This window comes from Peromyscus eremicus, chromosome 7, assembly GCF_949786415.1.
Source record: "Peromyscus eremicus chromosome 7, PerEre_H2_v1, whole genome shotgun sequence".
Classification (NCBI taxonomy): domain Eukaryota; kingdom Metazoa; phylum Chordata; class Mammalia; order Rodentia; family Cricetidae; genus Peromyscus; species Peromyscus eremicus.
Genome location: NC_081422.1, coordinates 62,994,628 through 63,011,729, shown reverse-complemented (window position 1 = coordinate 63,011,729; position 17,102 = coordinate 62,994,628).

Genomic DNA, 17,102 nt, shown 5'->3' with positions numbered 1-17,102 from the left:
ACTTCCAAGCCATCTCTCCAGATTCCTAATTTGATCTCTTAATCACATGTGAAAAGCCAAGGGATTCTTGGAAACGCCAAGTAAGTAGAGGCATTACTAGCTATATCCAATGAAGGAAGAAGAACCATTTAGCCCCAAGAGCTTTGATTGCTTACTCCAAGGCACAGAGCTTCAGTGGAACTAGAACTAAGTCATGAGGTTCTGGAAACACAGCAAAGTGTTCTATCTTCTGATGCCAGGGTTTTTAGTTCTAGCATACTACACCAGCTTCCTTGTGCTGCAGCAGCAGTAGCCTTTGGTGGTAAGGATATTTGGGGGTATGGATCTTCTAAGCTGGAATATGTTTCCTAAATTTCATCAAGACCTCTGGTTCCATGGATGTGCCAGGTGTGGTGGTGCACATTTGCAATCACAGCTCCCTGGGTGAAATCAGTGGGTTACTAGTTCAAGGCCTGCCTGGACACAAGAGTGAGTTCGAAGTCAATTTTAGACAGTTTCTGAGCTACTGTTTTTAAGTGTTTGGAAAGAGCTGAGGCTGTAGCTCAGTAATTACTAGTATGTATTAGGGACTTTGTCCAACCCCCAGAACTACAAACAAAACAGAAAAACATTAAAGTATGATAAAATAAAAATATGGAACTATACAAGCATATCTTAAGTATGTTTAATACATACATATATAAACACATGCACTCAGTAAGAAAATACTAACAAACAAAAGCTAAATAGTGTTGTTAAACTGTCACAAAAGGTATTTAAAAGGAAAAGTATTGTTAGAGATAAATATATTAGCTATACAGTGATAAGTTATGTAGTTCAATAGCAAGCTACTCTTCTCCACTCTAGCACTAAAAATAAAAAAAATTATAGGAGATTTAAATATATAATTTACCATAATGATACCTCTTACACTTAGAATTGAGTAAGAATGTAGATCATTTGAACAATACTATCAGTATGCTTAATATAATGAATATAAATGGAATCTATGTCCATCAACTTGTGATTTAAATTATCTCATGCATGGAGAAATTATTTATGGAAACTGACCATTGAATATGTCTTATAAATCAGGACCAAAATGTTATAATAGATTCCAAACAAACGATACCAATATATATAACATTTTCGAGTAAAGTACAAATAGCTTAGAAATTGCTAAGAAAAAAAGAGAAATTACCAAATATGTGCAATATGAAAATACTATCTCTAAAAAAATTCATAGGTCAAGGAATATATCAGAAAGAACAATTGAAATATTTAGGGCCAAATACTCATGGATATAATGTATAGGATGTAGCAACAGGGGTATACATACAAAACTTCATACTTTAAACACCTATTCATACCTTAAATACCTCTTTTAGGAAAAAAATCAGTGAGCCAATAACCCAACAAATAAAATTAGAAAACAAAATAAAAATAATGTGTATGGTAAATTATTTTTTGTAATTTTTTATTTTGCATGCATGGGTGTTTTACCTGTGTGTATGTCTTTGCACCATATGTATGCCTGGAGCCCATGGAGGCCAGAAGAGGGAGTCAGATCTCCTGGGACTGGAGTTACAGACCGTCGTGAGCTGCTATGTAGGTGCTGGGAATCAAACCCAGAGCCTCTGAAAGAATATCCATTGCTCGTAACAACTGAGCCATCTCTCTATTCATAATGATTTCCATTCAAGTCTACAATGGAAAAGACTACCCCTCCTACTGAGAATAATTTGATCTGTGTGACATCCACAAATAAGAGTTCTTGAGGGTGTCAAAGTTCAACCCAGTAAGACAGGACACAGGAGCTTATTCTCAGAGAGAAGGAACATGTACAGGGAACAGAGGGGCAAAAGTCAGAACCTGGAGAAATTAGCAACTGAAGTTGGATGTCAAGTCTGGAGATAGAAAGGGTGGGTAGGGCTTGAGGAACCTTGATCTCAAAGACATAGAAAGGGCAGAGGGGTGAGTCAGAAATTCTCATGCAGTTTCCCTCAGGGCTGGCAGCCAGTGAGGCGTCAGGTTTGGAACAGAGACTGGCATTTACTAGCCGAATGCTTCACTAGAGGCTTTGGTTGTAGAGGAAGACAAAGGCTCCAGATATCTACTATTTTGTGGGGACCTGCACAACAGGTAGGCTCCCAGTAGAGACACGGATGGAGAGCTGCTGAGATCAGAACTATGCCAGTGGACTAAAAGCAAGCTGAAAATACAGATCCAAAACTGAACCCCAGACTCCACTTGTACTTTTCTTAGTATGAATACAGAAAATAAAATGTTTCCTCTTTTGGAAGATAGGCTTACCCAGAGCCCTTCCATTTTGTTAACTGTTACACAGAATATACAAAATTCAACTAGAAATTTCTATACATGTTTAGGAACAGAACCAAATGGCCAAAACCAAGTGACCAATAAAAGACAATAGGAATAGCTCCATACGTCATGACAGTGTGATTTCACACTCCCCCTGCACCCCACATAGAGGAAAAGATAGAATATTTTCATTAAAGGATATAGCACAGAATTATAAAGTTTAATAATTGAAGTGGAGAAAGTCTGTTTAATAGTCAGACATGATAGAAGAAAGAGTTGGTGAACTGTTATTATAGGTGAGCACAGCAATTTGTGAGACGTTCAATACAAAAAAGTCAACTGCATTGTGTTTGTGAACATCTGCTCTCACTGAACTCACGTGCACCCCACACACAATTCAAAGAATACTAACAAGTCCTTAATAAAAGTTACTGATATCATCATCCAAAAGCAAGAATAAAATGGAACACTTATTTTTACACTGTTCTCCAAAACAGACTGTAGGTAGACTTACAAGTTATTTTTTCTAAAAAGTCAAACTTTTATCTTTCGAAAGATAATATTTTTGAATTCATGTGAAAAGATGTCTTACCAAGGAAGATAAGTACAAAGATTCACCAGTAGACTGAGAGACTTGGTTATGTTAAGGTGGACCCGTCTGTATACCAAAAGTCACCGATAAAAAAGTGAATGGCAGATCTCAGACTGGGAGGAGACATCCCTAGTGGTACCACTCAGAGTTAACTAGCAGGATGCTAGCTCTCAAGCACTCTGTCAATCAAGAAGGAACCAGAAAAGGGTGCTCAAATGTGGAAGCAAAAAAAAGCAGAACTAGGGAAACAAGACATAAGTGAAAGCTGAGAGGAGCCACAGCTTCCAAATGGAAACTGTTAATATGCCGAGACCCCTGGAACCGAGAGCAGGGGGAGATGGTATTTATAACCGGTGGGAGGGCAAAGTCTTTGTAAGCACAGAAAGCAGTTTGATAAAATCAATTACGCTAACAATGTAGATTTCTGATTATCCAACAATTCCTTTTCCTAGATATTTTTTTCTGCAAGAATTCTTGCACATGTGGGCAAGTTGGCTTGTCAAAGAAAGCTGATAACAGCATTTTGGGTAACTGCGGAAAAAAAGGGGGGGTACAAACCTAAACATGTATAAATGGTAGAATAAATGATTAAACTTTGTAATATTCATGTCATTGGGTGCGACACAGTTGAACAGAGATCCAGTCACAATATGGCCAGATAACAGTGTCATTAAAAACAAAAGTACCACCCGATACTATGTGTGTCATCATCTTAAACATTTAAAAATACATGAAATGACAGATCTCATAACTCAGAGGAACACATACACATTTAAGGGACCCAAACTCACCAAATTCAGGAGTGTCTATCTCTAGGAGTGGTGGGGGAAAGGACCGTAATTGGGACTGGAGAGATACTTGAAGCCTTCAAAAACATTTATAAAATTTTATTTAAGCTGGACAATGGCCATAGAGATATTAATCACATGACCCTTTGTACCTTTGTTTTTGAGAGAGGGTTTCTCTTTGTATCTATCCCTGGCTGTTCTGGAGCTCAATTTTTAGACCAGGTTGGCCATGAGCCCACAGAGATCCACTTGCCTCTGCCTCCCTAGGGTTGGGATTATAGGCATGTGCTGCCATGCCTGGCTGGCCTTTGTACTTACTTATACCTGACGTATTTTGCTACAGAACAATTTTGTGATGATCTCAAACTGGAAGAACTTGTAGGTCAGAAGCAAGGCCTTGCCATTTAGAGATGACCTCTACAACCCAGGGCACTACCGAGAAGTGTGTGGAAGTGGCTGCTGAGCCGAAACAGCCAAAAGATAGAAAGCACCTCAGGAAATCCACCCCTGGAGGACAGACTCAGCACATAGAACAAATGGAAGAATTCACAACCGAAGAACTATGGAAATCGGCACTTTTCAAAAGGCTTTAGAAATCTGCTTAAAAATGGTCAAGAGACAGCATCAGTCAATGGATTTGATGTTAGAAGATGGAAACAGGGGAAGCCAGGGCAAAAATAATGATAGATCCTAGAAGCAGTAAGATTTACTGTCATAACTGTACACTCAATAGGTCATGTCAAGAGGTGACAGAGATCTACCATCAGATGTCCTGGGACGGTTGCGGCCAACTGAGAGACCTTACAGCGGGACCGAAGCTTCCCTGAACCCCAGATGTCCATCAGTGGGTTGCAGCATCAGCCCACTTGGAGGAGTCCAGTGTGCTCTTTTTGACTATCTCCTTGACAATTTCAGACATACCGAACCAGCTTTGTGACGATGTGATCCAGTCCCTGGAATGCATCTCTTCAAATGTCTTTCCCACTGTTTCTATATTCCTGAGCAAACCCTCACTTGATGCGGTAAATGAATTAAATTCACATCGTGGTTGGAACAGACTGCAATGTTGAGGTAAGCACAAACATGCTCTTTGTGAGCAACATTGACTGAAGACACAAAGTAGACTGAAGGGATCAAGAGAAGCTTGAAGCAGGCAGACGCACAGAAGTGGAGAGAGATCCCATAATGAACGAGCCAACCAGGTTGCCAATCAAACATCACTGGACCAAGATGTTCCTCAGTGATAGAGTCATTTGTTTGTTTGTTTGTTTGTTTGTTTGTTGTTTTAAGCTCTTTCTGTATGCATGTGATGTATATATGTGTTTGGGGGTACATGTGCATGTGGATATGTGCATCCTATGATGTACCTGTAAAGGTCAGAGGACAACCTCCAGTGTTGATCCTCACAGTCCACTTTGTTTGAGACAGAGTCTGTTGTTTGCTGCTGTCTATGCTAAAAGAGCTGGCCCATGAGCTTCTGAGATTTTCCTGTCTCCATTTCTCATCTTGCCATAGAGGTGCTGGGATTCCAGATGTGCACTAGCCTGCTTGGCTGCATATGAGTTCTGAAGATCCAAGCTCAGGTCCTCCAGCTTGACAAGCACTTTACCTCCTGAGCCTCTGCACAAGTCCAGTGTTTTATTTTCTTCTATGGATTTACCCTAAAAGTGGAACAGAAATGCTTGGACTCAAGGCCTAAAGGAATGGCTGTGAGAATTTTCACTTCTTGTAGGAGAAACCATACCTCTTGTCTATTCTTAAACCTGTTCATGGCTTCAATTGACGAACAGGAGACTGGACTGTTCTTAGAGGTGGTAACCTTTAAACCTATTATCTGAATTTGTCTCAGAAAAACGTTCTGAAAATTTCAGTATTTTGTCTTCAGCTTTCCTATCTAGTAATCCTTAGGTAACATCATAGATTTGGGGAGAGTGACTGAAATTGCAGAAATAGTACCAATGATAAAAATAGCAATAATACCAACAGCAACTCCTAAAATAAAAATCTGTTCAGTCTACTTTGAAGCCTTCAGAAAATTGGCTTTGTTTCTCTAAAGTTGTAGCAGTCTTATTTCCCTGTTCCAAAATGCACCGGCTTAGAAACACGAGGCTGTGGAATTACTATATGTGGGAAATCTTCCAAATGCCTCCCTTATGTTTTGACTGTCCCCTAAACAGTTGGTAATAGTTTGCTGCTTTGCTTGCTGCACACCTATAGAAGAGGGGTTCTTTACTAGACCTACAAATTGACTTCACACAGGCTCTTGAATGGAGACTCCTGAGGGTGGTGCATGCATTTCCCCAGAAGCATGTCTGTCTTGGAGTCATTTTTAATTTTTAAAAAATGTGCATGGTGTGTGTGTGTGTGTGTGTGTGTGTGTGTGTGTGTGTGTGTGTGTGTTTGGTGCTTGAGGAAGCCAGAAGAGGGCATTTGATTCCCTGGGACTGGAGTTAAGGATAGTTGTAAGTTGCCATGTACACGCTAATAATCGAATCTGGGTCCTCTGCAAAGCCGGTACTCTTAACCATTGAGCAGTAGTCACTCGAGGCCCCAACTTGGAGGCATTTTATTTATTTATTTTTATTTTTTATTTTTTTTGGTTTTTCGAGACAGGGTTTCTCTGTGTAGCTTTGTGCCTTTCCTGGAACTCACTTGGTAGTCCAGGCTGGCCTCGAACTCACAGAGATCCGCCTGGCTCTGCCTCCCGAGTGCTGGGATTAAAGGCGTGCGCCACCACCGCCCGGCCTGGAGGCATTTTAAAATGAGGCTCTTAAAACTTTTGAAGCTCAGACCTTGTGTGCTGGGACCCCAGAAGGTTCAGAAACTGGGCTACAGGTTGTGTTCGTTTGGGCCTGGTCCTGAGCAGAATGTTTTGTGTGATGGAGCAGGCGCCAAGCTGCCATGGATGAGACATCGGCTGGTTTGGGTTCTACTCTGAACTTAGAGTAGCTTTGCTCCAGTCCCTCACCTGCTCTTGTTTGATGGGTATTCGTAGGGATTGGACCATCCTTCCTCTTTGTAGAGACTAGACTAGCTCTTTCGAGACTAGACTAAGGGTGCAAACACACTTTGGCTCATGCTTAGCATCTCAACGAGCACCTGAGGCTTGCCTATGCATTGTCTTACCATTTTTTTTCTCATTCTTCCTCTCTTCTGACTCTCTTAAAATATATTTTTAATTTAAAATGAATTCAAATATAATTATATGACTTTCTCCTTCTTTTTATATCTACTCCAACCCCTTCCATGTCCCCTCTCTTCAACATTTCTCATACCCTCTCCCTCTCAAATTGATGGCCTCTTTCTTTTTGTTTATTATTGTTACACACACACACACACACACACACACACACACACACACACACACCATAAATATATAAATACAACCTGCTGAGTCCATTTAGTATTGCTTGTGTGTATGTGATTCAGGGCTGATCAGTTTGTATTGGATAACCAATTAGAGGGCTCATCCCTCGAAGAGACTTATTCTCTCTCTCAAAAGTCATCAGTTGACTCTCAGTCATCAGCCCAGAGTTCTTTGTCGGGAAAAAATCCTGAGATTTTATGCCCCCGATTCTGCCTTAGCATGTCCACTGTGTTTTTATCATTTAGGTCTTCCTTAGGCAGCCATATGTTGAGGTATCATGGATGTACTTCCTTGTCATTTCTAGAAGACATAATCTTACAGCAGACTTCCCAGACCTCGGGTTCTTACAATCTTTGTGCCCATCTCCTGTGATGTTTCCTGAACCTCAGGTGCAGGAGCTGTGCTGCAGAGGTACCCGTTGGGGCTGAGTATCCCACGATTAGTTGATCTCTGCATTATGAACAGTAGTGGTATCTTGTAATTATCTCAGTTTGCTACAAAGAGAGATGTTTTAGGACTGAGAGAGATACTTATCTACCATGATTCTACATCCTCTGCCTTTCCCACCACATCTTCTAGGAACTGAAGTGGAAAGGATGCTAGACCAGGGATCACTTCAAGAATTGGCTTCTGAGAGAGGAATAGTAACACTTGGATTTTACAGAGTGCTTTATGGTTATTTTTAATTTTAACATTACATTTATTCAGGGGAGGACCTACTCCTATTACTCTGCTAATGGGACAGAGTATTAAATCGAGTCCTAATGACTTCTCATTATACCCACAGATTAGTGCTTCTTTCTGTTCTTTTTAAGGTACATTATAGAAAGTGCTGTATTTCATCAGCACAGATCCAGGGAGAAGTTTTCACTACATGCGTTTTATTTCCCTTAGAAACTAAGGCACAGAGAGATCAGGAGTCCAAGGTCAATCGAGGGGTATATGTAAGAATAGGGCTTGATGGCAGATGACATCATTTGGTCACACAGAGAGCAGATATACAGTAGCAAAAGAAAGTGACATGTCTTTTTCCCTGTACAAGGACCTCAGAAAAACTGCCTGCCTGCCTCCATGCCTGTTCTCAGTTCTCAGTCGGGCTTTGACCTTGCTGAGGCTCTCACTGCTGACTCTGCTTACACTCCTTCAGCTTGATTCATCTTGGCCCCAGTGGGCCCTTTTTGGGGAAAGGCCCATCTGGGCATGTTCAATCCATTCCCCTGTCAAGCGGGAGAAAGAGCTGCCCTTGCAGAATGAGGAAACATCCAAGAGGCCTCTGGCCAGAAGTCAGTTCATGATTTTGAGAACAGTACCTAGTCTGAACATCAATAGACAAGCCTGTTGCATAGCACATCACAAACACTGATACTTATGTTTATTTTCATTCATGTTTATGACAATGGGTTCTATGGGCCAGAGAGCTGCTTAAATTTTGAACTAGCCCTTCTACGCATAAGCATTTCACATACATTTATGAATGTCTTGTGGTGATATTGTGTTCCCCAAAATATTGTGCAAGCTAATAAATTTATCTGGGGTCAGAGAAGAGAACAGTCACAATATTAAACATAGAGGATAGGCAGTGGTAGCACACGCCTTTAATCCTAGCATTCCAGAGGCAGAAATCCCTCTGGATCTCTGTGAGTTCAAGGCCACATTGGAAACAGCCAGGCATGGTGATTCACACCTTTAATTGAGCCTTTAATCCCAGGGAGTGATGGCAGAAAGCAGAAAGATATATAAGGCGTGAGGACCAGAAACTAGAAGCATTTGGCTGGTTAAGCTTTCAGGCTGTGAGTAGCAGTTCAGCTGAGATTCATTCTGGAAGAGGACTCAGAGGCTTCCAGTCTGAGGAAACAGGATCAGCTGAGGAACTGGCAAGGTGAGGTGGCTTTGGCTTGTTCTGCTTCTCTGATCTTCCAGCATGCACCCCGATAACTGGTCTCAGATTTGATTTTATTAATAAGAACTTTTAAGATTCCTGCTACAATGTCTCTTCTGGTTTGTTCTTCTTTTGCTGTGATAAAACACTTAGACCAAAGACAACTTGGGGGAGGAAAGGGTTTATTTGGCTTACACTTTCAGGTCACAATCCATCACTGAGGGAAGTCAGGGCAGGACCCTGGAGATAGGAACCATGGAGGAAGGCTGCTTACTGTTTTGCCGGCTCCTAGGTTTACTTTAGGCTACCCTTTTTATACAGCCCACGCCTGTCTGCCTAGGGACCGTACTGCCTACAGTGGTACGGACCCTTCTACATCAATTGGCGTTCAAGAAAATTCGCCACAGACTTAGCCATGGGACGATCTGGCCGTGGGGCAATTCCTCCGGTGATGTTCTTCCCCCCAGGTACACCAAGTTAACAACCAAGATGAGCCATCACCAAATCCTACCACATGTCAAATGCTCTCAGAAAATGAAAGTCAGAAGGCCTGATTCCAGGCCTCCCAGCAGTGACATAACAGCTTACAGGCTTCTACACAGTGTTGTGCTCAGTAGTTGGAGGAGAGACTAAGTAACATTAGCTCCATAACTGGACAGTCCCCATGGACATGACACCACACAACCTGTAGAGTCCATGCTCATGGACTACACAGGTGAGTGACCAAACAAAACTCTTGAAAAAAAAATCATAATATTTTAAGTAAGTTTATAATTTCACTTTGGTTGATGGGTGGTGACCTGGGACTATAAGTTGCTTTTAGTCAGAAGCATTCATTACCGCAACAGAAAAGCAAAGTAGAACACATCGAATGCTCTGGAAGGGAATGCTGCTCACGGGGGGTGGGGGGGTGGGGGGGGTGCTGTACTTGTATGAGGCCAGGGAGCATATAGCCATCTCTTTATTTCCTGCTCTGCTTTTTAAAACTTATATTTGTTACTTGAGAATTTCATAAACGAGAGCTGAAGGAATGTAGTTACATTTCTGCCCCCCACCCACCCATAACTCTCCCTCCCTGTGTCTCAATTTTCTTGTGAGCCCAACTCAAACAAAGCAAGCCCCCCCCAAAAAAAACCTATCAGAAACCAAAGTTTCACAGAGTGGGGTCTTGTTCACTGCTAGATTCCCAGCTCCCATTCTAGGATGGTGCTTCATAGATACTTATTAATGGGATGAGTAGTGAATTCTGTCCAGATCAAATGAGTTTGGTTTCTGAGGAAGTGTGGTGACAAGCAGGCCTCCTTGGACAGAGAGGACACTGGGTGACCATTAGAGAGAAGGAAATAGCCAACAAGGTATGAAGCCATGGAAGTGAGCAGATGGCCTGAGGGTCATGAGAAGGTCCTTGGTGGCTAGAAAAAAGCAGGAGGTAGGGACAAAACAGTAACAGTTGTCAGGTGATGGAGTCTTTATTATGATGTACATAGAAGAGGAAGCCAAGGAGCAAAGAAGTCAGGAGATCTAGCAAAATGCTGTGCCTAGGAAGCGCCTGTGCCCCTTCTGTGTGTGGGAACTACACTGAGCACCCCACATACTATCTCATTTAATCCATACTGCACACTCATGAGGTACAGTTTTCTACTTAATAGTTATGAAAGCAACACAGCACAGAGAAGTTGAACAATCATCTTGGAACTTCTGGTTCAATTGGTAGATTGAGCATCTGCCACAGCTCCCCTGCTTCCTGATCTAAATTCTTAGAAATGACAGAAAATATAATCACACCAATGCTGAAAAATCATCAGAAAAAGCCATATGGACTAGAAGAAATAAAAAGAAATGCAAAAAAAGTGCAATGGGATCAAGATTAATAAGACTATTTGGGTGGAGTTCTTTGTGAAAGTTGGGAGCCTACACAGTACTGTACCCTAGCAGAGGTGCTACCCTGCATCCCTAGAGGAGGGGGAACCCTAATCAGAGGCCAGAGCTGTGACAGCTGGTCAGTGAGAGAGACTGGGTTGCCATCCGACTGCACAATCTTTTGTCAGCTGGTAACAGCTAGGATGGAGAGCAAGGGCTAAGGCATTGGAGCTGAGGCAGGCAGGACCATGGCAGCAGCCATGTCTCCCCTCCCTGATCAGCATCAGAAACACTGTAATTGTGTATCATACAATTTGGAATTCTCAGCTCAGCAGTACATTCTACCCCTCTTCTTGCCCAAGCACTGTGTGTACACAGATAGTCTCAACTGTCTGATAAAGGGTTTAAGCACATAAATGTGTCCCCAATGATGAACTGCTAATGAGAAATGAACTCTGAATCCTGATAGATAGCTAATACTTTGGATCTCCACTTTAGGTCTCCAAGGTCAGCCCTTTTTCCACCATGCCAAACTATGCCCTAGACTGTGTGTATGTTCATAGCACTGATTGGATTTGCAGTTTGGTACTCAGAACAAAGCCCCCAAATCAATAGAAAAAGCTGTGCAATTTTCTTTGGGCATGTACATTCAACACAAACACAGAGAGTTCTAGTGTGTGTGTGTGTGTGTGTGTGTGTGTGTGTGTGTGTGTGTGTGTGTGTGTGAAAGCTTCCTAGGCCTAGGGAGTGAATAATGTATTCAGAAAGGGCATAAGCAATAAAACGTGAATGATGGTTCTGGTACACCTGAAGAATAAGACTCAACAATTAGTGGAAATGAAGAAGGGTACTCTGAAATAAAGGGTTTCAGTTGTATTGGGATTGTCCTAACAAATGCCATAAACTTTGCGTCTTATAACAGTAGAGATTAAAATTTTCATGGTCCTGGAGAAGTCTTCAATCAAGTGTTAGCACCGCTCTAGAGGAGGCACTAGAAAGCATCCTCCCTTGTCCCTTTAGGTTCCTGAATCCTTCACTGTTTCTTGGTTTGGGTCTTGTCCGTCCAATCTCTTTCCATTACCGGCAGCTCTGAGAGGGACACTCACTTACCATTGCAGTTAGGACCTATTCCAGCCCAGAAGGTCACATCTCAATGAAACTTACTGCTCCAGCAAGAGGCTTAGTTCTAAGGAAGGTCACGTTCTGAGGTTCCAGGTGGGCCTCAATTTTTAGGGGACACCAATTCATACAGCACAGATGGTCTCACTGATCCTTTCTGTAGATGGTACAACTTACAACATGGTTGCAAGAGCCTGCTTCTTCATAGAAGGCTAGCTCTTCATTCAAATACAGTTAGGTCTGCAAGGCACCCTTCCTGTATCCTCTAAGACCTCCTTACCAATGGCTACCACTGTCCTGCCTCAGGGATGACTGAGATGCCCAAACACGTAACCCTTTGTAGTGTTTTCTTTTTTCCATCCCCATCTTATTTGTTAATCTGATATTGTGAGCAAGAGAATGTTGTTCTCCTCTCCCATAGTTGGCTCCTGCAGCCGATGTACCGCGCTCCCGTTTCTATTTTAAAGCTGCGCACGCATCTGTAAGAAGATGGGAGAGTGTTATGTAATACCTACCATTTTTGTCAAGACCTCATCTCACCCCATTGCCTGGTACAGGAGGAAGTTACTGGTGTGAAATTTGCTGCTTTTTTATCTTAAGGTGAAACGCTTATTCAGATGGATTTCATACCTCACATTCATAAGCAGGTCCATTTTTAAAGGCCTATAGGTACCGTGCTAATGAACGATGAAACACACATCTGTCTCCCATATAGCACGCCAGTGAGATTTACACAAATATGTCTGAATATTCTGCTTCTTGCCTTTAGAGGTATTGTAAAGAGGTGCCCGGGAGGGAGGCAGGCGCTCTGATCAACAGAAGTGTCTTAGAGAAAGGACAATGATCATGAATATCCCCCCCCCCCCAAACGGGTTGGGATGTTAAAGTGTTAGAACATTTGGCGCTTGTCATCTGGGCTATTTCAGTTTATAAATGAGAGCTACAACCGCCCCAGGGGGCTTCAGGAAGGGAAAAAATGACTTCAGTAAAATATTTCTTTGTTAGAATTAGAGATTTCTGAGAGGTGAGGTGGGGTAGTCAGACAGAGCTGGGGCTAGGATTTGAGCTGAGGCTGTCGGCTCAGGCATGGCCAGGGTCAGGGCCTGAGAGGCAGTGCAGGGAGGGAAGTGTATTTGGAGATGAGAGTCTGAGGTGGCTCCAGGATGGGAGCCTGTCTCTGACTGTTATCAGCAGGATGTAAGGTGTTGTTAGACGGAAGCCCCGAGTGGGGTGCTCTATCTCGTGCACTGCCATCTGGGTTAGGAAGCTGACTAAGGTCCAGAGACAGGAGAGTTTGTATCGAGAAGGTCTGGTGTTGGTTATTTGGGTCCTCATCACGGGAAGTAGAGATTGGAAAGAACTGAAACCAAGACTCCTAAGCTCCGCAGATGTTCCAACCAAGGCTTAGGAAGAGAGTAAAGAGATTTCGGTAGTCATGTAAATTAGACTGTCTGTTGAAAGTATGGGTGATGCCTCCTGTGCTGAATGAATATTTTCCCTCCAAAACCCACAACAGCTGGAGCCTTAGCAAGTGTCTCTACAGATGCAGAGGTAAGGTCACAGTAGATTAGGGTAGGCCTTAAAACCAGCAAGTACGGTCCTTACAAGAAAGTCATGTGAGACACACTTCAGGTGGGAAGTAGTCCACCTGAAGACAAGCAAAACCTGAAATGATACCACCACCAGCAAGGAAAACAAGGGTTGGTAGAACTCTCTAGAAGCCAGAAAGAAGAGTGGAAGGATCCCTCTCCAGCCTTCATAGAAGCAGTACTGTGGAGAAATCTGACACTCCTGATACAGCCCGATTTCTCACTAGACTTTGTTATTTCTAGGTCTATGTGTCCTACAACTTCAGGACTGGAGTATGGGGGGCCTGAACAGCTTGCTATTACCTTTCAGTACTCTTTGACATATTAAAAAAATTTTAAAAATGGACTTACATTTTAGAGCACTGAATTATGTTATTACTTACTGAAGTATCCATTTAACATGTATTTATCTAGCTTCAGATACAGACCAGACCTTGAATTGGGCCCCAGGGAGACAATGATCCTTCTCTAACATCACAGAGCCACTGACTAGAGACATGTCCACAGCCTAGATTCCCATGAAGTAATGTAGACAGATGAAAAGAGAGGAGTCTGAAAGTCCCAGGGAGGTAAATAAAAGGCATTTGAGAGGATCTCAGGAAAACAGGGAAGAGTCCTCCAAAGTGACATCAATGCAGGGCCTTGGAGGCAACCAGGTGCGGGAGAGTCTGGTGGAGCAGAGGCAGAATACACCAAGGAGTGGAGACCCGTACTGGCATTCGCAGAGACCTACCATGAGCCTGTGTGACTGGCACAAAATGTGCAAAGCAGGCAAGAGTGGAGACATGCAGAGAGGTAGATGGTCAGACACTGGAAGACTTTCAACTATGCATTGGCAGTGAGGAACCATGGTGATCATGATGCGGGATGGTGTGGTCGGAATTCCGGTGAGAAGGGTGCTGTCATGATTTATAATGTTCCACTGTGCCGAAGCAGGCCACTGGGACCAGCAAGGTGTGGCTTGTTTGGAGAAGCTCTTTGGGGGCTGGAGAAATGGCTCCAAGGTGGGAGTGCCTACTGGTCTTGAAGAAGACACAAGTTAGGCTTTCAGGACCCACGTCCAATGGCTCAAAAACGACTGCAACTATACTGGCGAGGGATATGACAGCCTCTTCTGGTCTCCACAGGCAAATACACTCATGTACACATACCCACAAAGATGCACACACACACACACACACACACACACACACACACACACACACACACTGCTGTGGATATCGTTCTGTATAAATAAAACACTGATTGGCCAGTGGCCAGGCAGGAAGTATAGGCGGGACAAGGAGAGAGGAGAATTCTGGGAAGTGGAAGGCTGAGTGGGGGAGACACTGCCAGGTGCCGCCATGACAAGCAGCATGTGAAGATGCCGGTAAGCCACGAGCCACGTGGCAAGGTATAGATTTATAGAAATAGATTAATTTAAGATATAAGAACAGTTAGCAAGAAGCTTGCCATGGCCATACAGTTTGTAAGCAATGTAAGTCTCTGTGTTTACTTGGTTGGGTCTGAGCGGCTGTGGGACTGGCGGGTGAGAGAGAATTGTACTGACTGTGGGCCAGGCAGGAAAACTCTAGCTACACACACACACACACACACACACACGCACACACACACACACACACACACACAATTAAAGATGAAATAAATTTTTTTAAAAAAAGCACTGTAGGAAGTCAGCCTTTTTGCCATAGATGAACCTTTGAAGATTGTATACATTGCTTCATTTCCTTTTCTATTTTTATTACCACCTGACCCCCCATGAGACAGTCTCGTGTAGTTCAGACTGGCCTGGAACTCTGTGCTGTTAAATCCAAGTCCAGGGTGGGGTTTTCTGTCTAGTGCAAGTATCATCTGAATGGTAGAGGGTAGGAAGCTGACTGAGGTCCAGCTTGTCCTTGAACACTTGGTCCTCCTGCCTCCACCTCTGGATGGCTAGGACCATAGGTGTAAACTGCCATGCCTAGTTAAATTGCCTCGTTTTCTGAGTCCTAGGTTGGTGACAATTACATGTCAGTGTATTAAAGTTGTCAAAGGATTAAACTAGGTCCCTAGGGTGTCAAGGTTTTACAACTCCATTTGAACCCATTATCTACTGTCTTAGGCATACCTGCCATGATAATTGTGGATGGGTACACCTTGCATCTCAAAGACGGAGCCCTAGGAAATCTGTAAACACCAAACAATTCTGTACACTGATTAAGAAATTAAAAATGTGATTCTTTTAAAAGTCCAGGTTTTAAATACTTATATGACCTTTCTAAAATATATAATTATGTTCCCTATTCACATAATTTTTATCCATTTTAAAAAGTGAGCATATAACTGTCACTTTCATTGCTGGATACTGGCAGACTCTGCTTTACCAAGCAGATGTGTTCCTGAAAATTTTACTTGTAAATTGATTTCAAAATGAGTTAAATCATATTCCACTCACACCAGGGAGATGCATTTCAAAGAATTCTCTGCTTGTGACTTCTTTGGTAAAATTAATAATTATTCTTGCTTTTCCAGAAAGGATCAATATGAGCTTATCAAAATTGGGTGGTAGTGATCTATATGAAAATATACTCGTTTGCATGTTTAACACACCAAAAGGTGAATTTGTTATATGGTCAACTAGATTAAGTAGTAGTTTCTCTGCTTGCTGCTGCTGGGTCATGCTCTTTGATACCCTGTCCGTTGTAATTTATGACATTCTCCCACCCAATGTTTCACATTAACATTGCATTAATCTTCTTTATCCTCATCATAGACCCAGTCTCAGCAGTGACATGAGATCAATTTACTTGTACAATATGATATCCTATGAGACAATAAATCATGAACTTTCTGTTTAGCATCTAGTCAGCATCTAATTGCATTTTGATTTGTGATTTGTTTCTTGATGTGCTACCGGAGTGCTGAGAATTGAACATGGGAAGTTAGGTGAGTCATCTTTGTCTAATTATAACTTGTAATCGTAAAACAGAACATTAATCTGCTGAGTGATGCGGATCGATACTAAAAAATGTACAGACAGGAAAGAGCTCTAGCCACTTAGATTTACAATTGTTGCTAGTTATAAAGCCCCTACTATGTTCTGGCAGCTGTATTGGTTGCTTTATTTTTATATCCTGTCCCAGTTCTGGCAGATATAATTTCTCATTTTTCAAACAGGGAAATGCAAGCTCTGGTCATGCTAAGCCACTTGCTCTTAGCTCCCCAGCTAGTACCTGGGGGACCTGACATGTAAGCCTTGAGCTAATGTCTGCAGCAGGTGCTCAGGACTCTAGGCTTGCCTAAGCATCTAACTCACCTTGGTATTGAGGTTCCTTGTGGAACCTTTTTTGGGTCCCAACCTTGCCCAACTCATCTTGGTATCAGGGTTCCTTGTACAGCCCAGAAGGGGGTTGTCCTTTTACCTCTGAAGACCTGTCCATGTCCTGACATTTTCAATACAGCTTCTAGAAGGCCCTGGGCTACTTTTCAACAGCCTGGCATACCACCTCCCCTCCCCATAGTCAATGAACCCGAGCTTGAAATCCAAGAATAGCTAAACTTCCACTTGGGTCCCAAGAGCCATTTCACTTACCGAAATACTCACCACACTACCATCCAATTACTATGT